Here is a 21,889-nt window from a genome sequence, read left to right on the forward strand (position 1 = left end):
TATCTTTCATAAACAAGTGTTGGAATTTGTTTGTCTATGATGATTTAGAAAATTGTTAAAGGTGATTTTGGAGATAATCATGAAAGTTTTAGGATAAGGATATGATTCTCCTGTATTGAAAATTTTGATGATTCTCTGTAATCTCTGATCACAGCCTTAGTTATATTCGCTTATGAAGCAGTGATTTTTATAGCCTCTAAAGACAGATTTTACACATAAGTGTTCCAGCTTCATGAACAAAATCAAAGAACATATGCTCTTCACCTGAGTAAATTAATGTGAAATAAATACCTATGATTGAGGTGTCTGCCTATACAGATTCTAGTGGTTGATGTTCTGTGGACTGTTGCTGGTAGCCTGTGGTCCTGGCTTCCTGTGCTGTGTTCATCAATTACGCTTAATGAGAGGCATGCTCCATTACCCCCCTCAAGCTCACCGGCTTTAACAGTCGTAACTCACGGCTGCAGGAGCTGAGGATCAGCCTCCGTAACAAACAGGCTTCTACCGTTGAATCCTGAGATACAGCAAGTTAAATCTCCAAGAAACCTGTAGCTGCACAGCAGTAATGTATCAGGAATAAATTGGCCTTTGATAACTGATGTCACAGTGTTGAATCATGGCAGACAATGGGAGTGAGATACGCATGATAATTCCCCAGCTTGGCTGTCTTTGTGTACTGGAGTTAAGATAGAGGAAATCAGCTCGGATTGAGAGCCTGTTTGGTATCTGGTTGGCCTTTGTCATGAAAGCTCTCACCCAACGTGGTAGTGACTGCGTTTAACATACAACAAACACTTCACATATTTCAGCCTCCTTTGTAGAAGATTTCTTTGTGTCTGGAGTAATTTATTCACCTCGAGTTTACCTTGAGGGTGACATAGCTGTGTGGGCTATGCGACAAGGTGATACAAGATTTTATACAACCGATGTGGATGTTGTGTTTATGTACCAAGGTACGTGTGGATATAACAAGTTCAGCTGGAGTTTACCAACTCAGGTGTAGACAATACACAAGTGGGTCGGCTTCCAACTCTCATGTAAGTGTCTGGGAACTTCTGTACATGACCACTTTAGATACGATCTCCTTGAAAGGACTGGTTATGTGTAAACTGACATACGCAATACTTTCTGCAAGTGTTTGATCCAGTTTGGATATTTTTATCACAGAAGTTATTCCCACTAAATGCATAAGGTTAGTTTCTTTTGTATTGTCTGGTCAAGTTCACTATTGAATATAAGCCTTAATGGTTGACTGTAGAAGGATTGATTGATTATGATGTTAGCTAAAATGTTCAGGTATTAATGTTCTACTGACTGATTATTGGAAGTGATTAGTTTATTGAGATGAATTAATTATGGCAAATGATCAATCACAACATTCCATCCGATCACCAGAATTAGGCTGCAGATTCTTCACTATCCATGATGGACAGCATTGATGTTGATACTGTGGTATTGATGACATGACTCATATCTGCCAATATTGACATGCTGTTTTCCCTCTTTAGGTTTAAAACAAGTCAGTTGGTTGAATTGGTTTTGCCTTTGTCCTGTGTTAAAGCTGTCTATCAGTTAAAATGCTACAGGTTTTGTATGTGTCAGTGTCATCAGGTGTTTCCATATTGTGTCAGATAGTGCATGTTTGAGATGAACCCGTTGAGTACACAGACCAATAATTCATTAACTTCAAGCTCCAATGAATATGTTTCTGTGTAACAAGTCCGAAGCAGCATGTATCATATGGCCACAGGTATTTATATTGCAGTGTTACGATGTGACCCTCTGTTGGTTGACTGGATGTTTGATATGCTTGCTATACCATTCCCAGTGAATTTTGTAACCTGACAGACAGGGGCTTATTGTTATCGTGCATGAACTCTGAATGTGAGCTGTGATCACCAGTGGATTATTGACAGTTTTGTGGCCTTGACCTTCTGCACAAGACAGATCTGAGTAAACTCGGAGTACCTTGGTGGTCTATAGCAGTGATGTGGACCCAGGCCTTTGAGGAGGTTTGTTCTCACTAATTAGCAGTATGTGTTCCAAAGTCCTGTAGTTTGTTTAATTAGGAGGTTAACGTTCTGTTCTGTTTGTTGTCCATCATCCTAGTAAAGTAAGCGTCTGCTCCGACCACACAACAGAAGAATCTGGAATAGTGCTTATTGTGTGCTTCAGTTGAATAACTTGTGTTACTTCTAGATCTCGAAGACTATATATTCAGTTTGGATTATATCAATCCGTTTGTTTGTTTGTTTCCCATCTGTTTTTCGCAGTGTGGTCATCAAACATTGATTGGAGTGTTCAGGGAGTACGACATATGCAACTGAAGAGGCAAGATTTATTTATATCAAATTTGATTTGTACTCTACGGTTTTACGGACATATGATTCCTGCGTATTGGCCACAGAAATTTCATGAAGTACCCCAAACTAAAGTCCTGTGTATCCATATGGACACAATGTAATTTTTTTTTTTTTAAAAGAACTTTCTAAGTTTGTAATGATATCCCACATCTGTTTACAATCAATATTCTAATGGCATTGAAAGTAACACATGTTATAACATAATCAGTTGTTATCAAATGAGAAGCATCCATGCTCATTGATTTCATGCAAATTTATGGACTTCCAAGTTTGGAAATGGACTTCCTGCCAAACTTATAATGCCCTGAGTCCTCAAGACTCCCAGTTTTGAAGAGCATTGTTGAACACTGGATTTTTACCAAGAACTTGTAGATTAGAACATATTCATAATTTTGTCAGCATTTGATAAAACATTATTATTAGTCATTACAAAAATTAAATAAAATCTTCAGGATATTTTAGAATACTGTCAGTAGAAATGTGAAAAGTTTGGAATCGGAAATAACAATTGCAGTCATTTCTGTCGAAAGCTGGTTTTCCTGGTACAAAGGAAGTATTGTCATCAGACAATAGACAGCTGCTGCGCAATCAGACCCAACATAAATACATTCCTTGTGAAAACAGAACCTTCCTCTTTGGCAAAGGGGTGGTTGGGTAGGCTTGTGGTTAAGGTGCTCTTGCAGGATTTGATTTGAAGCCAGTTTCTGGTGTCCCCCAATGTAATATTGTTTGAATATAGCTAAAGTAGAGTTAACCATACTCACTCACTATCCCAAGTCTCACCATGCATCACTACAACTCCCTGCCAACAAAGCTAACGAAAAGCAACAGATCTCGGATATTGATTTCAACCCATGCCACGGTGCTTCTGCCACTGAATCCAAAATTCAATTTAGATCTTTTTATAAAATCTGTGAGAAGAGACATCTGTTGATAGCAAGGCATCAGGCTACAGCTGAATGAGCATGCATGATGTTAACCAACATGCTAAAAAGACAGGTTCAGGATGGGGGAGTCAAGATATCCCAGATATGAATAGGGATATGTCGAGTGAGTGAGTCAGTCAGTCATCTCATGACAAACGTGTGTGTAGGTGGCAGGTTGCTGTTTTCTTCCGTTGTTGGTGAGTCATTCCATTATTGAAGGATCATTTCTGTCAGTATTCATGTAGCAAGATGATGCACCAAGGGTCAAGGCACACCAATCTTTGTGCTTGGTCTGTTGTTAGCTGTACACAGAGCAGCTTACTTGGCAGGGGCTGGCTGTATCAATCAATTGTATGTAGAAGCTGTGATGGTTTTAGCACAAATGTGCCTTTGTAGAACCCCCTTTCCGGAGAAAATCCAAAGATGCAAACATTCAGCCCAAAGATATTTGATATGAGTTGTTCAGACATCAGTTCACTTTGACAAACAGCTCACTGCTTTGGACAGTAACATGCAATGGGTGAACTTACAATCCTAGTGGATATCAAACTCTCAAATAGCCAAAAAAATTCGAAACACTTTTCACAAGTAGAATCATTTCAGTCAATATTTTTTCTCAATGATCCATTTACATATAGTGAGGTTGAAATACAGTCAAACACCATTATGTTAAGGTCTAAAGGGCTTATGAGTTCTCTCAGTATCCACAAATGGTGTTTCTCTCTTACCCACTGAAAATTCAGGGGACTCACAGAATAAAAACTGAACACAAATTTCAGATTAAACAATAACATTTCTAATGACTGGCATTGAAATTATTAATAAACATGAACTTTAAGAACAGCAAGCCTGTATGACATGTCACTTCAGTCAAAGGCAATGGGAAATATACAGTTAGAATGTACCAATCATGTTATTTCGTAAATTTAAAAGTTACTGCTCACATGCTTGTATGTTAGCCAGTTTGTCCATCATTACAGCCATAATGTCGGAATCAACTGGGGACGTTGTTTGGAAAATGAGGGACTGGTCTTTGATCATTATCACTGTGAGTGTAGGCACTATTTATGTGATAATGTGATATGTGATAAACAATCTTGAATGTTTGAAAACTTCATTTTAATGGAAAAAAATATTATTTTGATGTTTCCTGTAAGTGAGTTGCACTAATTAGCAAAGAGGTGGTGAGTGCAGTTGATGGTGTTTGATGTTGCCTACAGCAGTATGTGAGATAATAGATGCATCTGCAGCATCCCAGGCCAGAGCTGAAGTGTAGGTAATCATAGTTTTGTCTTTCAACACTTTGAATGTTTAATTAAAATGATTGAGTTTCTGACCTGATCAGACTCAAAGATGACTTTGTTCATTTAGGCAATATGGAATGAATGTGGATGTATCAAATCATATAGAGGATCTCTCATTGTGTTTTTATGTCAAATATATCAATACATGCCCCTAAATGGTTCTCAAATCCTGGTCATTTGACATTTCAAATCATACGATTCTATTCTTTATCACAGATTATCATTATATAGACTGTGAATGAGTGTGATGATAAGTCTGTTGAGTATAAAATAAATCTACAGGTACAGAAAGATGATATCTTTTTATTGTGATGCCACAGAAAACAATGGTGTACAAAGAATTTTAAGGCGACTTCATGACAGTGAGCACAATATACTGTGGGAGCCAGATACTGATAATAAATCTAAATGTTCCATTAGGGAATTGAGATGTGTCGTGATCTGTTTCTGTGCATATATCTGTGCCGATAGATATTGTTTCGTGTATGCTGAGGTCATCGCTGTTAGTTTTTACTGTAACATGTTGGAAAATGTTCACAAAAAATGAAGTTGTTAGGATATATGGTAAAACTGGATTTTCTTTAAATGCATGCATTAGGGTTATTGTCACAGTACCAGTTTCAGAAAGGATTACAAGATATTGAAACAAGACACCATATCTTTCTAATGTTGTATCCTGGCACAATATGAATCAATATCACATTGCAGGCAGTGGGATATAGAGATGGAAGAGGGTTAGAGGGAGGTTAAGCCCCTGCTGAAGCCAGCTGGGGTCAATGTCCTGTGCCTGTAGACTCACTGTCAGTCTCCTACGCCATATAAGATGAGGATGCTGATCCTTCTTCCTCAGCTGGGAATAGTGATGTGTTCTAAATCTTCATGTCCAATCAGTGTCCCTACTTTCTGAACTGATCACATCTGCTATTCCATATTCTGTTAATTAGAGGGGCTGTTGGTCTGGTGGTCACATGGCTGATGCTATCACTCACAAAGGACATAAGGCATATTTTAGTCCGTCTTTCATTTCCTATTATTCTTCAGAATCAGAATAGGTCCCATATTCCCTCAGATTTGGCGTAAGAGGTTCCTAATACGGATGGATGACTACATGTCATTTTGATTCTACTGAATTATGCTCATGCCATCAGTCTCTGGTTTGCCCTGCCTTACTCAACTTGTTAGAAGACACTATGATATAATGGCTATGGACAATATAAAGAATATTAACCATTCCCTGAAAGATATATATTTCCCATTTTTTTATCAACTACTTATTCTGTAATTCTGGACCCCTACAAATGCTCTGGTATAAACAGGGAAACAAATAAGGGAACACCATTTCATGGCAGTGTTCCTTTATTGTTCTCAGATTTTCACCCACAGCAGTATATTCAAAGCTATGTTAACTAGAAATTATACTGAACAGCAAAAGAAACACAGGTTTCACAATTATGAAATCACATAATAGTAAGCATTCATGTTTATGTCTTCTATTCAAATGCTTGACTGAAAAACAGAGTTGCATTTCTTTTGTTGTTCAGTATATTAATCAACACTTGAATTATCCAATGTTCCTTTATTTATTTCTATCAGTATATTCATTGCTGTACCTGAGACAGATCTACACTGCTGTGATGTTACATTCAAAATGAAGTCCAGGGTCCTCGTTGTAACACTAATGATTTAGCAGTCCTGTCTTACGCAGACTCTGTAGAATAATCACAATGATTATCTTGATTACAAAAGCTGTGATAGAGTTTTGCAGATGTGGGTTTTCTACATCCCTGTCATCTGTCAGCGTTGATCTTTACTTGGCTTCTGTGTAATTGAGGTCAGTCATAGTATTTATTTTTGTAGAGATTGGAACTTCTCTGGGACCTGCTAATGTGTGCATGTGCATTTAGTGTAATCGGGCTATGAATCATGGTACTGGGGGGATTTTTGGCAATGGCAGTTTCAAAACCAAAAAAGTCATTTCCCATTTCACCACTTCAGTTTTCTTCTGGACCTCTGTCATGTTTAGCTTTTCTCATGAATGTCTACCCTTACTGAAATGTTTAAGCACTAAACAGACTTTTTACAAATACATGTAGTTGATATATCAGGCTTGTACATAATGAATATTTTCATTGTATGAATAAAGATCATTACTGTTCCAAGGGACAGGAGTCCTTTCTGTTCAAGACATAGGAGTAATATGACATCCTTGCTGTTCAAGGCACAGGAATGATATGACATCCTTACTGTTCAGGAAACAGTAATGACATGACATCTTGGATGTGTAAGAAACAGTAATGACATGACATCTTGGATGTGTAAGAAACAGTAATGACATGACATCTTGGATGTGTAAGAAACAGTAATGACATGACATCTTGGATGTGTAAGAAACAGTAATGATATGACATCTTTGCTGTTCAGGAAACAGTAATGACATGACATCTTGGATGTGTAAGAAACAGTAATGATATGACATCTTTGCTGTTCAGGAAACAGTAATGACATGACATCTTGGATGTGTAAGAAACAGTAATGATATGACTTTCTTGCTGTTCCAAGGCACAAAAGTGACATGCCTTCCTTATGCTGTTCCTTTGCATGGGAGTAATATTACATAACTGCATGAATTATTCAGAAGCCTACATTGACAGCCTGGCCGACAGGTCGCAAGAGTTGCTGTTTATTGATCCACAATCCTCCCAATGAAAGCAGTAATATGGTATCACTGGATGATTTTTTATTGGCCTTTGTGAGGCCACTGTGAGCCTGGACTATCGCCTGATTCTTCTACGCCACAAAGGGATAGTATTGATTAATGGAGATTTTCAGGTAGAACTATGGATTCTGTACAACTTTGTTCCAGTCCATATTTAATTTCTCCAGCAACAGCTATAGGCTTATGTTTTCAGGCAGTTTATTGTCTGTTAGGTTGTGTGATCACTGTGTCACCAGTGTTTCTCGTTAAAAGGAATGGTGGTGCAACACGTTGCTATCACAGAAAACAGCAGGGGCTTGAACCAAGGGGTGAATGTTTCAAGGCATGATTAATCCAAAAAGGTAGGAAGTATTTCAGATATATTTTATATCTCAGTGAAATGGCTTTTTCATATCTAGAAATAAAACAAAAGTATTTTTGATCTTATATGGTATTTGTATTGGTTTATTGTAATATTGTAGAAATGAGTGCAAATAGAGCTTTTTTTGCAATACATGTATTTGCTTATACCTAGTAGAGCACACCAGTGTATCATATTCTGCAAATATTAAATTATTAGTATCTCATATAGTGCAAATATTGAATAATTAGTGTATCACGTTGTGCAGACATTGAATAATCAGTGTATCATATTGTGCAAATATTTAAAAATTAGTTTTTCATATCATGCAGATGTTGAATTCAACAAGTAGTGTATACTATTGTGCAAATGTTGAATAACCAGTTATAACTTTGACTGTGTAAATGTTGAATAATTAGTGTATGATACTTGTGCAAATATTGACTAATCAGTCTATCTTATTGTGCAAATAGTGAATCATTAGTGTATCTTATTGTACAAACAGTGAATAACTAGTATATCATATTGTGCAAATTGTGAATTTCAAGAGAGTCATATTGTGCAAATATTGAACAGTCAGTGTTGAAAGTCAATGTATCATTAAGCAAGAATGTCATCTGTGACAGCCACAGTTAATCAGTAGCAGCACGTGTCAAACAAACAGCAGGATCAGTCATGAAAAAGTCAGTTCTTGTATTGGGAAGGTATCATACCTGACAGGTGTCAATCATCACAGTGTGGGTTGATGAACTTAATCATAGGTGAACCTACAGGTGATGACAGCTCAGATGTCAGCTGGTATCCTCATGTTACCATGACAACCACTTTGACAGTTCATTGAGCCTTGAGAAGAGTGAGGACTATTACCAAAGATGTCCTGTTAGGCTGGATGCAATCTCCCAACAGCCATGGCCTTCATACTGTTATGACAATACTTTATTATTGTTGAAAACACTAGTGTGAAACAGTAACCTTGTTGATTCAACACTTGCAACTACCTAGGGGAGATAACCTTGTTGAAAGTCACCTCTACAACTGTGAAATCTGAAACTTTCGTCTCAGTCAGTTTTAAACTTCTGTGTTGTGGTTTTCTGTGACTGAATAATGCAGGTATCAGGAGAACTCTCGCAAGTTACTGCAGTAAGAACATTTCAGAGATTGGTATTATCTTGTATGAGTGTGATATGTGGTGTGTCCTGTCCCTGCTCCTCCCATGCTGTAGTATGCTGCAAAAGGTGCTGCCTCCATCCTCACTGTGATGGTGTTGATGTACAGATGTGCAGGTGTTGATAGGAGCCAGGTATATACAGTGTGTATTCCACACCAGGTGCCCTGACTACAGCAGTCATTGGGGAGCTATTGTTGTGTATCTCATGACACAGATCTTTCTGATGTCTGTTGATAGACTGATTGTATTCCATGGGTGAAGGAGAGGTTGATGTGTTGCTCCTGGAAAGGAGCTTCCTTCCACCTGATGCAGACTGACATCCCAACCTCATTAGCCAAGATTTCCTGTAGTTCTTCAGTCTAGCATGTATGATTGCCAGGCCATCAGCAATGTTTACAACCATTCATATTTGGACATGTTACCATTGAAAAACGCAACACTCTCAAAGAACTGCTTTCTTTCTTTGTTGTTTAACACTCATCAGTTTTCAAGCTACATAGTGGCGATCTGTATCTAATCTGGACCAGAAATGCCAGTGATCAACATCATGAACATTGATCTATGAAATTGGCAAAGAACTTGTATTTTGAAGATGTTGAAAGTTTATTTAGTGAATGGTTGACTCTGTTGAAACTGACATGTTTCTTGTTTTTAGGCCGGCCATGAAATTTGATCAGAATCTGGTATGTGTTCGCTGCTTGTTTAAGTTGGTTAACATTACGGATATTTACTATATACCTCCATTGTAAATGTGGAGGTGGAATGTTGAATGTATTTCCAGCGTTAAATTTCTCTTCACTTTCCCAGAGTGAGTTGTTTATTGTGATACGGATACAGTTGCTTATCCTCGCTGCCAACATCAGCAGCAGGATCTATTGTTCCGTATCACATGGCATGAAGATGTTTCTTATCTTAACTGATTGTCTGGAGGAGCCAGCTAGGAAATGAGTTATCACATCTCAAGGACGATTAAGCTGTGCGATACAGTGACAAGGAAAGGGGATGTCTGGATCAAGGATACCATTTACATGATGATGTGATGTGGTGCAGTTGTACATCTGAGTTGGGTTGAGGGATATTTGATGTTTGGTCAGAGACATTCTCCAAATCCGAACAATATAACTTCTTACTGTTTGTTTTGTTTTTGTTTAACACCACACTCAGCAATATTCCAGCTCTATGGCAGTTGTCTGCAAACAAAAGAGTTTGGACCACACATTCTAGTGGTCAACATCATGAGCATCTATCTAACTATTGGGATATGATAACGGTCATCCAAGTCAGGGAGCTTGAACACCTGTTCCTGTTTGTCACTAAATGAAAGAAGAAATCCACAAGGAAGCATAACATGTTCTATTCCTATCTTTACTTTTGTAACCTGTGATCCTATTTGATGTCTGTTGTACAGTTGTATAGATCAGTTGCATAGCAGATAGTCTTATTAACTGCTCCACTGACTGGGAGTGTCGTAGACAAACCTACCATGATGTTCATGTATATCTCATCTGGTAGTATGGCTCCAGGGACAAACATTCAAAAAGATGAATCGCATTTTGCTTCAGCTTCTATCATGCACGTATTGTTGAAACATTGAGACATGATTCTAATCTATCCTAATCTGTATATGTAACATATAGTGACATGTATGTGAATGAGTCACCATGATCACTGTTGATAATAAGATCTGTGGATTTTGGAAGATGTTCAAATGTGAACCAATGACATCCTGTATTTAGCTGAAGTTAGCCAGTCGTATCTATGATAAGACATCAACTGTCATACATCTGTGCACCTTATGCTGTGAACATGCATTACTCGTAACCTCTCGACATTTGTTTACCAGCAACATCTCTGTTATTCTGACTGAGAAAAAATGTCAAAATTGTGATGTAGGAACAACAGTTTGAGGTAGTTTTGAACTTTGCTTTTTCTTAGCTACATAAAAACTGTCATTACGATGCTCCTGCTTGTTTGGTTTTCTTGCCACGTTTCCCCTGTTGGCGGAACCTCCACTTCTTTCTGCACACCAAAACAGTAACTTGCTGCACCAGCAATTTCTCAGGCATGTTGCATTGTCACGGAAAACCCATTTGTTGGTGTAAGTTTTTCTATAGCTTCCTGCATCCAACTGTCAAAAGTTTAAGTGAGAAAGTAATCAAATACAGGAGTATTGCAAGAGAAGCAAGACAAAATGTCAATTAAGTGGCCATCACTGTGGCTCAAATGTTTGAGGGTGATCTCCCCTTTTGCAGGAACCAGATCTTAAATATTGAACAGTGCTCATATTGGGCAAATAGAGTGGCATTTCTCTGTGTTCTCTACGGCTTTGAGATGATAAAGATGGTGGAAATGATCAGATCTGCAGTATCAGTAAAGATTTTTGAGATTATTGATCAATGTTGTATGTCATTTGTACACCAAACACTAAGTATATCAATCTGTTGCCATAGTTCATTGTTGGAAACTAACTATATTTTTCTCTAGCCTTAAAAAATCATCTGCTTAATGACAGATGAAATCCACGATGAAGTATAAAAAGTCCTTTTCCTGTCTTGACCTATGTAACCTATGATCCTCTTCGTGGGTCAGTTGTACAGTTGTATAAGATAAGTTGTATAGCAAATAGTCTTAGTAACTGCTCCACTGACTGTGAGATTTGTAGACAATGATGTGTGTGTATCTCACCTGGTAGTATGCCCCCCCGGGACTGGACACGAGACATTCTCTCTCACCAGTACAGGGCTATCATTGTTGTGGAATGTCAGGGAATATGGACTACATTGTCGTGGGAAATTAGGTGATTTTCTGCATACCTTTAAGTGAACGGAAGATGATATGTTTGGGAAACATTGTTGAAGAATGCCCAGGCTGAAAGGTCCTGGTAATTGTGGATCATATTGTGTAGGCATGTATGTAATTACACTGTCACAGGGTGGGGGTAGGGGTATGGGGTATACAGGTTATGAGCTGTGGTATAACCTGTATATACCTCACTCAGTGATCATATCTAACACCATAGTCATCAATTTCATGGAGGACATATACCAACAGATTGTGCCCATTATATGTCACTGGGTAAGTGAAAAGGAAAACTTTCTGTTAGTTTTCTTTGATGGGAAGACAATGGGTTGACCAAGTTTCTTTGAAATTTTACTCCCTTTTGGTGCTGGGTGGTGGGGTAGCCTACCATAGTGGATAATGTATTTGCTAGTCTTGCCAAAGGTCCAGGATCGATTCCCCACATGGTTACAGTGTGGGGAGCCAATTTCTAGTGTCCCCCACCATGATATTGTTGCAATATTGCTAAAAACAGCATAGAACTAGACTCACTCACTCACTCACTCACTCACTCACTCACTCACTCACTCACTCACTCACTCCTTTTGCTGCCAGCAAGAAGTTGAAAATCATAGCTTGGAATCTAAGAAATTATTATTGGCCTAAATCATTCAACATCATGTGTTTGAGTTGTTTAACTATTAGTGTTTTACATTTTGGTGAATTTCAGCTAATACAAACAATGAAGTAGAAGCATTTCCACTACTGTTTTCACAGGATATATCATTTCTAATTCAGAACAAGAAACACATAGATGGATAAACTCTGAATTAAATGTATTGGCATATCAACAAGGGCAAAAGTAGGCGACAACTTCAGTTAAGGCACATAAAAGAGTCTGTTGACATTTAAAGTTAAGTGTTATTTTCATAAACAACACTGCTAGGGTATAAAAGTCGTATAGCCCTGCCACTGTATATTTTCCTGCTGAACCAATCTGATGTTGGGACACAATATTATATCGCCATACATAATGCCTGTTCAGCAGTTACAGTGCCAGTCAAAATGTTGGCAAAGTTCACAGTTGAGAAGATGAATGTGTGAATTAGCTGCATTGAGGACTCTCTTTTGTGCTAATCCTGGTAAAGGGAGTATTGTTGAACAAAGGGTAAGCAGTGATTATACAGGCGATGAACTTCTAAAATGTCATGTCTCTGTTAATATCACTGACTACAGTCACAGATCAGGTTTTATTGTTATAGCATTGAGAAAGTTCATGCTTAACAGGAGCGATGGGGTAGCCTAGTGTTTAACGTGTTTGCTCATCACGACTAAAACACAGGTTTGATTCCCCACATGGGTACAGAGTGTTAAGCCCACTTCTGGTGTTACCTGCTGTGATATCGATGGAATATTGCTAAAAGTGGCATAAACCTAAACTCACTCACTCATGCTTAAAACTGCTTGTGTGCGATGGGTAATAGCTTTCCGAATGTGGGTATTTCTACTTAGTGAAATATTCTTGTCTTTCCTAAATTAGATTTCAAACCACCTACAGAATCAGACGCTATGAACTACATGTGATTATGAAATTTAAATTCAGATTTTGAAGATGCTGAATAGTGATATCCTGGTATGATAGCCATGTACGTTTTTCAGAGGGTAAATGTTCTCTGGTGCCAAGTGTGATTGTTAACTCTTGAGGATGTTCTTACATATTAATACTATTCAGGCTGAAATCAAATTCCCAAAATACACGGTTCTTAGGTGATCTCTCAGTTGGTTTGCCATCAAAATGAACCATTAGTATGAAATGGTATATTGAATTGTGTTTTTCTTTTAAATGACAAATGTTCTGTGCAAAATATAAATATCCTGAACTGATAGGGTTTCTATGAGTTGGCTTGGTATTTATTTTACAGATATACAATGGAAATGGAATGGTGTATCATGTTTGTTATCTGTACTACAATATACATACAGAACCATGGTCTATTACCTGATAAAGTATGGATGTGGCCTATATCTCCATATATAGCATTTTCTAAACAGTGTACATGCCAGTGGTGATGGGATCAAAAATGACCTACCACTGCTATTTGAAACTGAGGCACTTCTTTCAAGGATCAGTTTCGGTGGGAATTTTATCATCTCAGCACAATAATTACCTCCTCCTTGAAACCAATGAGTAAACAAACCCATTTGTACAAGAGTTGATCCCAACAGAAGGTGTTTTTTTCTCAAGGTATCACTTTAGCTGATTAATTGTGGAATTAGTCTCTCCTACCAGGCATATTTCTGAGTACAAGATACAGCTCTCTAATCACTTGGTATGGAATACCCTGTATAACATATGCTTTCCTCCAGTGTTGCCAGAGATAAAAGGATGGGGTCTGACACCCTCCATTATTTCTGGCTTGTGTTTAGAGGTCACTCCCAGCAACATATGGTAATAGCAGAAATATATACACACCAAGGTCCTAGAATGTGATTGGGTGAACTCAAAACAGCAATCTGACACCAGTGTTGTGTGTATGGTGAGACACTGGTTCGGTAAACTGGTGCCGATTATCTTGTTTTCTGTCTGTTAGAGGTTGATATGTTCACAGAGGAGGAGTAATTTCAGCCTGAAGAGATCTTTGAAGGAAAGTGTGTTATGTTAAGTTGTAATACATAAAGAAGTGTCCATTGTTGTATGTACACAGTTGTGGGTGTATTAATGTAGTGCCTGAATCTACACAACTCACCATCTTGCGGTATGACACTGGTCTTTAAACAGTCAAGTCTCGAGCAGATACGTCAGTGATTGACATCATGAACTTTGATGGAGGACATTTGAATTCAATGTTAAGCGTTAAAAATGACATCAAATGTGAGCATTTGACCCACAAACACACCAAGTAGTAAAAACTCACTCTCCCACTGACTTGCTCACTCATTCATGACACCTAGTAATCACACACACGCGCACACACACACACACGCACGCATACACACACACACACACACACACTACTGAGTAGCACTGTTGAGTATTGTTTTCAATTCTAAAACAGGTGTATTTTTATAAAGCTAAAATGTTATTATAAAAAAACTTTATAAAGTTATTGAAACAGGTTTTTAAAGCATCCCCATTAATTTCATGAAGTAAATGGAATAAAAACGTGCAGTCTGAATTCTTCACATTCCCGCATGAGTTTGTAGGGCAAGTGTGTTTACACAGATTTGATAGTAGTCATCCTGTGTGTGATTTATAGCAGTGTAACTGCTCATGTTGGGTAGCCTGTAAACATACCCAGGACAACAGATAATTGCTCAATACTGAACAGGTGCAACAAGCTTGTCAGTGTCCAGCCAAGTGCAGATAACTCTTGCACTCCTGTTGATGAGTATTTCAGTACTTCAGGGTACCAGTCCTTACAATCATTGTCACATGATTAAAAAAACATCGGGTCAAGGCTTTCACTAAGCTATTTGTCAACAATGATAACAGTACCTCTTTAACAGTTAAGAGTAAGTGAAGTATTTTGAAAATAATATTCAGTTATGTAAAAAAAAGCAGAACATTATGTTCTATCTTAAGAAGTAGGCAATACTATTTATGATTGCCACACATGGATTGAAATTCAAAACATGTTTTCAAGTTCTATTGTGTAGTTTTTTTTGTCATTTCTTGTTTCATTGTCTCCCAGATTACACGGAAATATTTTTCATGTGGTATACAGCATGTTACATCTAATATAAATACCTTCATCCATTGTCATGAATGTAGATCAGTGCCTGTGGAACAATACCTTGCTTATCACTCAGAGTAACGCATGTCTAGTGTGAGAGTCAGATCAAAGTGAACCCAGCCTGGATATTGTGTGTGGAATCCAGCATTATCTGACAGCCCAGTGAGAGACATGTCAAAGGCTTCCAGGCTCTCTGTCAGACAGAGGAACTTCCTGACCTTCACCCAGGGTCGAATAACAAATTACAGGTGTGTGATATAGGCTATGGGATATGGGTGGGATTTTAAGTGTTGGGTGTTGATGTTTTCCCCATCAGTACCTCTTCTTTGAAAGCATATAAGGTATGTGTCACTGTGGTATATCTGAGTGTGTGATACGGGGTGGGAGGTTTCAGTGTAGGGTGTTAGCATATCCCCTATTAAAAGTTAGGAAGAGAGTCAGCAGGTTCCTAATGTCAGTGTGGTTTATACTGGTGTGTGATACGTTGTAGGATGTTTCAGTGTAGAGTGTTAGCATGTCCCCGATTAAAAGTCAGGAAGAGTGTCAGCTGGCTCATAATGTCAGTGTTGTTTATACTGGTGTGTGATACGGTGTAGGGTGTTAGCATATCCCCTATTAAAAGTGAAAAAGAGTGTCAGCAGGTTCCTAATGTCAGTGTGGTTTATACCCGTGTGTGATACAGTGTAGGATGTTTCAGTGTAGAGTGTTAGCATATCCCTTGTTAAAAGTCAGGAAGAGCGTCAGCAGGTTCCTAATGTCAGTGTGGTTTTTACTGGTGTGTGATACAGGGTGGGCGGTTATGTATACAGTACAGACATTTTTTACCATCATATTAACATCAGTGGGAGATAGTGGTGTATGATATGGGGTAGGATGTTACAGTATATGATGATAAGTGTCATCAGATTTAATGGCCAAAGCTCTGTCAGCCAAGAGTTCTACTGCTCGAAACAAAGCCTTATTAATGGAAACGTCCTGTTGTGCATTCTGACTTCCTTGATACCCTCAATTACAAGTGGATTATCGCACCCTCATCACCTAACCATGACCCCTCTCTTCACCACCAGCTCTCCTCGATGTCACTCATGTTAGTTACGGATATGGCCCCACTCACAGCTGGAACTTGATTGCCATCTCCTCTGCCTGGCCTCCATGTTGTCACCCTTGTTAATTCCTTCCACCCTACACAGATCTGACCTTGCTACCTCAGTACTTCACCATCTCTTCCTGATAATCTTGCTGTCACCTCAAAATGTCCCCGGACCATGTTACCTTACCAACTCTTCCTGATCACCCTGCTGTTGCCCATAGAAATCCACCTCACCCTACACAGATCTGACCTTGCTACCTCAGTACTTCACCATCTCTTCCTGATAATCTTGCTGTCACCTCTAAATGTCCCCGGACCATGTTACCTTACCAACTCTTCCTGATCACCCTGCTGTTGCCCATAGAAATCCACCTCACCCTACACAGATCTGACCTTGCTACCTCAGTACTTCACCATCTCTTCCTGATAATCTTGCTGTCACCTCTAAATGTCCCCGGACCATGTTACCTTACCAACTCTTCCTGATCACCCTGCTGTTGCCCATAGAAATCCACCTCACCCTACACAGAGCTGACCTTGCTACCTCAGTACTTCACCATCTCTTCCTGATAATCTTGCTGTCACCTCTAAATGTCCCCAGACCATGTTACCTTACCAACTCTTCCTGATCACCCTGCTGTTGCCCATAGAAATCCACCTCACCCTACACAGAGCTGACCATGCTACCTCAGTACTTCACCATCTCTTCCTGATAATCTTGCTGTCACCTCTAAATGTCCCCGGACCATGTTACCTTACCAACTCTTCCTGATCACCCTGCTGTTGCCCATAGAAATCCACCTCACCCTACACAGATCTGACCTTGCTACCTCAGTACTTCACCATCTCTTCCTGATAATCTTGCTGTCACCTCTAAATGTCCCTGGACCATGTTGCCTTACCAACTCTTCCTGATCACCCTGCTGTTGCCCATAGAAATCCACCTCACCCTACACAGATCTGACCTTGCTACCTCAGTACTTCACCATCTCTTCCTGATAATCTTGCTGTCACCTCTAAATGTTCCCGGACCATGTTACCTTACCAACTCTTCCTGATCACCCTGCTGTTGCCCATAGAAATCCACCTCACCCTACACAGAGCTGACCTTGCTACCTCAGTACTTCACCATCTCTTCCTGATAATCTTGCTGTCACCTCTAAATGTCCCCGGACCATGTTGCCTTACCAACTCTTCCTGATCACCCTGCTGTTGCCCATAGAAATCCACCTCACCCTACACAGATCTGACCTTGCTACCTCAGTACTTCACCATCTCTTCCTGATAATCTTGCTGTCACCTCTAAATGTCCCTGGACCATGTTACCTTACCAACTCTTCCTGATCACCCTGCTGTTGCCCATAGAAATCCACCTCACCCTACACAGAGCTGACCATGCAGCCTCATCACCTCCCCCAGTTAATTCCTTCGACCCCACACCGAGCTGGCATGTTGTGGCTGTAATTAGCAGGTCCACAACACAATGGTGTGAGACATGAGAACCCTGGTGACAGTATCGTATTTCCATACATGTGGGGCATTTGTAGCCCAACACTCAGGCTTCCTGCCACCACTGAACACATATAATTAAATGGTACTTTTACAGTTGCATAGCACAGCTCAGCACAGCTCTAACATGTGCCAAATAGCTCAGGTTTTTCTGCAGCAACCTAAAGAGTTGTGACACATTTCATCACCCACTCTTGATCTTAATATCCATGAACATAAATGTTAATGTCTAGGATCTTATTAGCTAGTTTGGATGAATTATGGGTCATTCACAACTGGGGTTTTTTCACGATGTGTGTCCCTTGCTTCACCAAAGAATGGTTCTTTCCAAACAAAAGGAGACGGAATAGAATTGTGGTGAAAATGTTCATGCCCTTACCATGCCGAGCACGGGGGTTTGATTCTACACATGGATAACACGCCTGAAGCTAGCCATATTGTAAGTGGAACATTGCTAAAGGCAGCATAAAACTATACTCACTCTATCCTTCCAAACTGTAATGCTAGATGTATTCATATGAATTAGAAAGCAGTTTCAAGTAGAAGTGTTTGATGTTAAGTGTCGTGTTCCTTCACCAGGAAATATTGCAGGTGTCAGTACCAACTGATTGGAAATACTGTAGTACCTGGAAACGCCATGATGAAGTCCAGCTGTGGAGTCAGATGATGTGGAATCAGCATGGCATATGAATAAATGAATGTGTTTTAAATAACAACCTTCTCTGGCATGTTCAGGATGATCTATATGTGGAAACTGATAGAGTAAGTACTCTTTTACACCTTTTCAAGCAATACTCCAGCAATATCATTGGGAGGGACATCAGAAATGGGCTTCACAGTTTATCCCCATGTGGGAAATCAATCCTGGGTCTGAGACAGAGTAGAGTTTTAGAGGATATCTTCTCTTGTAAAGTGTCTCTTTTGGAGTTATGCATGACCTAACAAGTTCAAATAGCAATAAACAATAAACCAGTTTTCAAAAGCATAGTTCAATAGATAGATAAGATTTTGATCGCATAGCATTCCATGAAGAAACAGTAGCAATATTTTATGAACTACAAATATAAACAGTGGTTTACAAACATACCGAAATTAGAGATACATAAAATGTATTACACTATTTATTGCATAAAATTGGCTACCAAATGTAAACAAAAGTCTTGATTTCAACATACATAACAGGAGAAAATCATCATGAACTTGTTGTTCCAAGTACAAGAGCTTAGAGTGCCAGGAGTGCACCACTGTTGAACCTGGGTGCTGAAGGTCATAATGTTTCCAAATATAAATGTCCTCCCACCATGCACTTGCCTCCTGCTAGGTCCAGGGTCACACAGTGACCAGGACATCTTCAGAATTAGCTTACCCTGTTTTCCTTGCTGGAATATGCATGGTCATCAAGCCATGGGTCAGACTATGATTGGACATCAGTAATGAACCACCATCTGAACTTGCTTTTGTACACAGGCTTGCTGGGATATGCATGGTCATGTGATCTTAGGCGAGCTTACTATTGTGGATTTGAATCCAAGCATTACTTCTATTATCATTTGTCTGTTCATACTATACCTGTTGTCATCAGATTCACTTCGACTTTCCTTCTGCATGAAACACGTGAAGATCTGGGTTAGAATTGGTCTTCAGCAACCGATGTCTGTCGTAAGGGTACACTAACAGGATCAGGTGGTCAGAACCATGACTTGGATGACACGTCATGTCATTGTATCCCAGTGCTTAGATCAATGATCAGAGTCAATTATTTACCGACTGATGCCATACAGCTGGAATATTGTGGAGTGCAGAACAAACATACTGCATGAACCTGACATGGTGTCATATGGTTTGTTAAGCTATTCTAAACCAACTCACTCACCAAACTGAACATCATATTGGTCAATATCTTAAAAATAAAACAGGATATTCTGAAAATATAGCTGAAAAAAAATTCTGCTTGTTGACTTAAAGCCCTGGAAGAATATACTATATAAAATGATGATATTTTGTAATAAGCCATTTTTGATTCAGTACCGATAAGAGAAAATTTTGTATAGTCAATCTGATCGCTTCCATCTAGATTTTGTATCACTATGCTTGTCAGACTGGCTGTCAGGACCCCAGAGAAGTAGCTTGACTTGACATTGACATCTTGAGATGGTCCCCCCTTAGAACAATAGCATTACTCCAACTTTCTCTACAGTACACACCTCGTTTCATCCGTTCATCGCTGCTCAGCAATACACAGGAATGTCCCATGTTAGTTTTTCATCTTCGTTTGTTTACTAATCAACTCTTGAGACTTGAACGTCAAACTTGTGTGTTGTTGTCGTAGGACTGGTATGTCTGCTTCAAGCCACTGCCGGAGCACACGTAAGTTGTTTACACCCAATAGCTGATGGAGATTATGTACTGGGTTGTCACTGCATGTCCTGTTAAGATGCAGCTATATGTTCATCACATGCCTAGCCAGGAAACTGTGTCACTTACATTGCTGTGGTAGTGTCACGGATGCTGTTGTGTCACAGAAAATGTTGGAGTATTGTTGCTGATGTTGAGGTCTCTATCAACAGTTGGATGTTTACAGGTTCATCAGTTTTAAGGCGTTGTGATGCTGTGGAAAGTCTTGTGTCACAGAGGATTGCGGAACATTGTTGTTGATGTTGAGGTCTCAGTTAGTGCTGGATAATTACAGACAAGAACCTCAGGTTTGAGGTGTAGTGTACTTTCTGTTGAAGTCCACTGCCCATTGTGGGATGGTGGGTTAGCCTGAGGGTAATGTTCGCTCGTCACGCCAAAGACGAAGTTCAGTTCTACACATGAATACAGTGTGTGAAGCCCATTTCTGGTGTCCCCAATTGTGATACAGCTGGATTGCAGAACATTGTTGTTGATGTTGAGGTCTCAGTTAGTGCTGGATAATTACAGACAAGAACCTCAGGTTTGAGGTGTAGTGTACTTTCTGTTGAAGTCCACTGCCCATTGTGGGATGGTGGGTTAGCCTGAGGGTAATGTTCGCTCGTCATGCCAAAGACGAAGTTCAGTTCTACACATGAATACAGTGTGTGAAGCCCATTTCTGGTGTCCCCAATTGTGATACAGCTGGAATACAGCATAAAACCAAACTCACTTACTCACTGACGTCTCATCATATTGCTGAGGTAAACACGTTCTGGTTTTCAAGAATGTCTTTTCTTTTCTGTCATATCTAAATGTTTCAGTAACATGTGGGCAGGATATTAAGAGGCAAGATTATATTGTTAACAAACTGTTAGGATAAAAGTAATGGTGTAATATTATCATTTGTTGTGGGAAGCCAATTGCCTCATTGTTTCCGATATTGTAATTTGATACTGCAGCTGTGCAGATATTTCTGTCTATTGTAGTACTACTTGGTACATGCTGACAAACATCTGGCTGAGGCTGGAAGAATTGCAAATACCTGGCACTGCTATGCATTGTCTAAATATATACCCATACGTCTTGTATACTGCAAGTCTCAAGGCCATGTTGTTATATACGCTGTGGAATTTAAACTATTTGCTTAGCTGAGTGTATAATTAAAGGTGTGTGTGGGGCTGGGTGAGTATTAGCAGCATATCAAACAGCTGTCCGTGTCATGCTTGACTGAACTGTGTCAAGTGACGTAGAGGGAGGAGCTTCATGGGACGTCTGCCGGGACATTGTAAGAGGACTTACTGCACCTTTTGTCTTACGATTCTTCAAACACTAAAGCTACATACACTCTCTGGAAAGTTGTCTTTACACTTGTAGCTGATCCAACAACCATTCGAAGGACTTGCTGCCAGAGTTGTCAGCCAGTGTCAGGGGGTAATACCCTAGTTATACCATACCACACTGATCTAAGTAAATACCTTCTCCTGGGATTATCTGCTGTTAACACATAGGTGAGTGACGTACTTAATTGACCATCCATCAACATGGAATGTATATATGTGACAGCACT

General features: G+C 39.4%; 1 protein-coding gene across 7 annotated transcripts in view; it reads left to right on the plus strand.

Annotated features, from left to right (window-relative positions):
- Window positions 1–21,889, plus strand: part of LOC137288891 (uncharacterized) — a 148,297-nt gene that overhangs the window by 48,850 nt on the left and 77,558 nt on the right. Inside the window, exon 1 of one of the 7 annotated variants that reach the window (XM_067820825.1) lies at window positions 769–1,037. The exons of 5 other annotated variants lie outside the window; for them this stretch is intronic. The gene's annotated coding sequence lies outside the window, so the exon portion shown is untranslated. Of the gene's footprint in view, window positions 1–768; window positions 1,038–21,568; window positions 21,831–21,889 lie in introns of those variants that run through there. One more of the 7 variants, XM_067820821.1, reaches the window with a different exon arrangement.

The sequence above is a fragment of the Haliotis asinina genome, chromosome 1, assembly GCF_037392515.1.
Source record: "Haliotis asinina isolate JCU_RB_2024 chromosome 1, JCU_Hal_asi_v2, whole genome shotgun sequence".
NCBI classification, from domain to species: Eukaryota; Metazoa; Mollusca; class Gastropoda; order Lepetellida; family Haliotidae; genus Haliotis; species Haliotis asinina.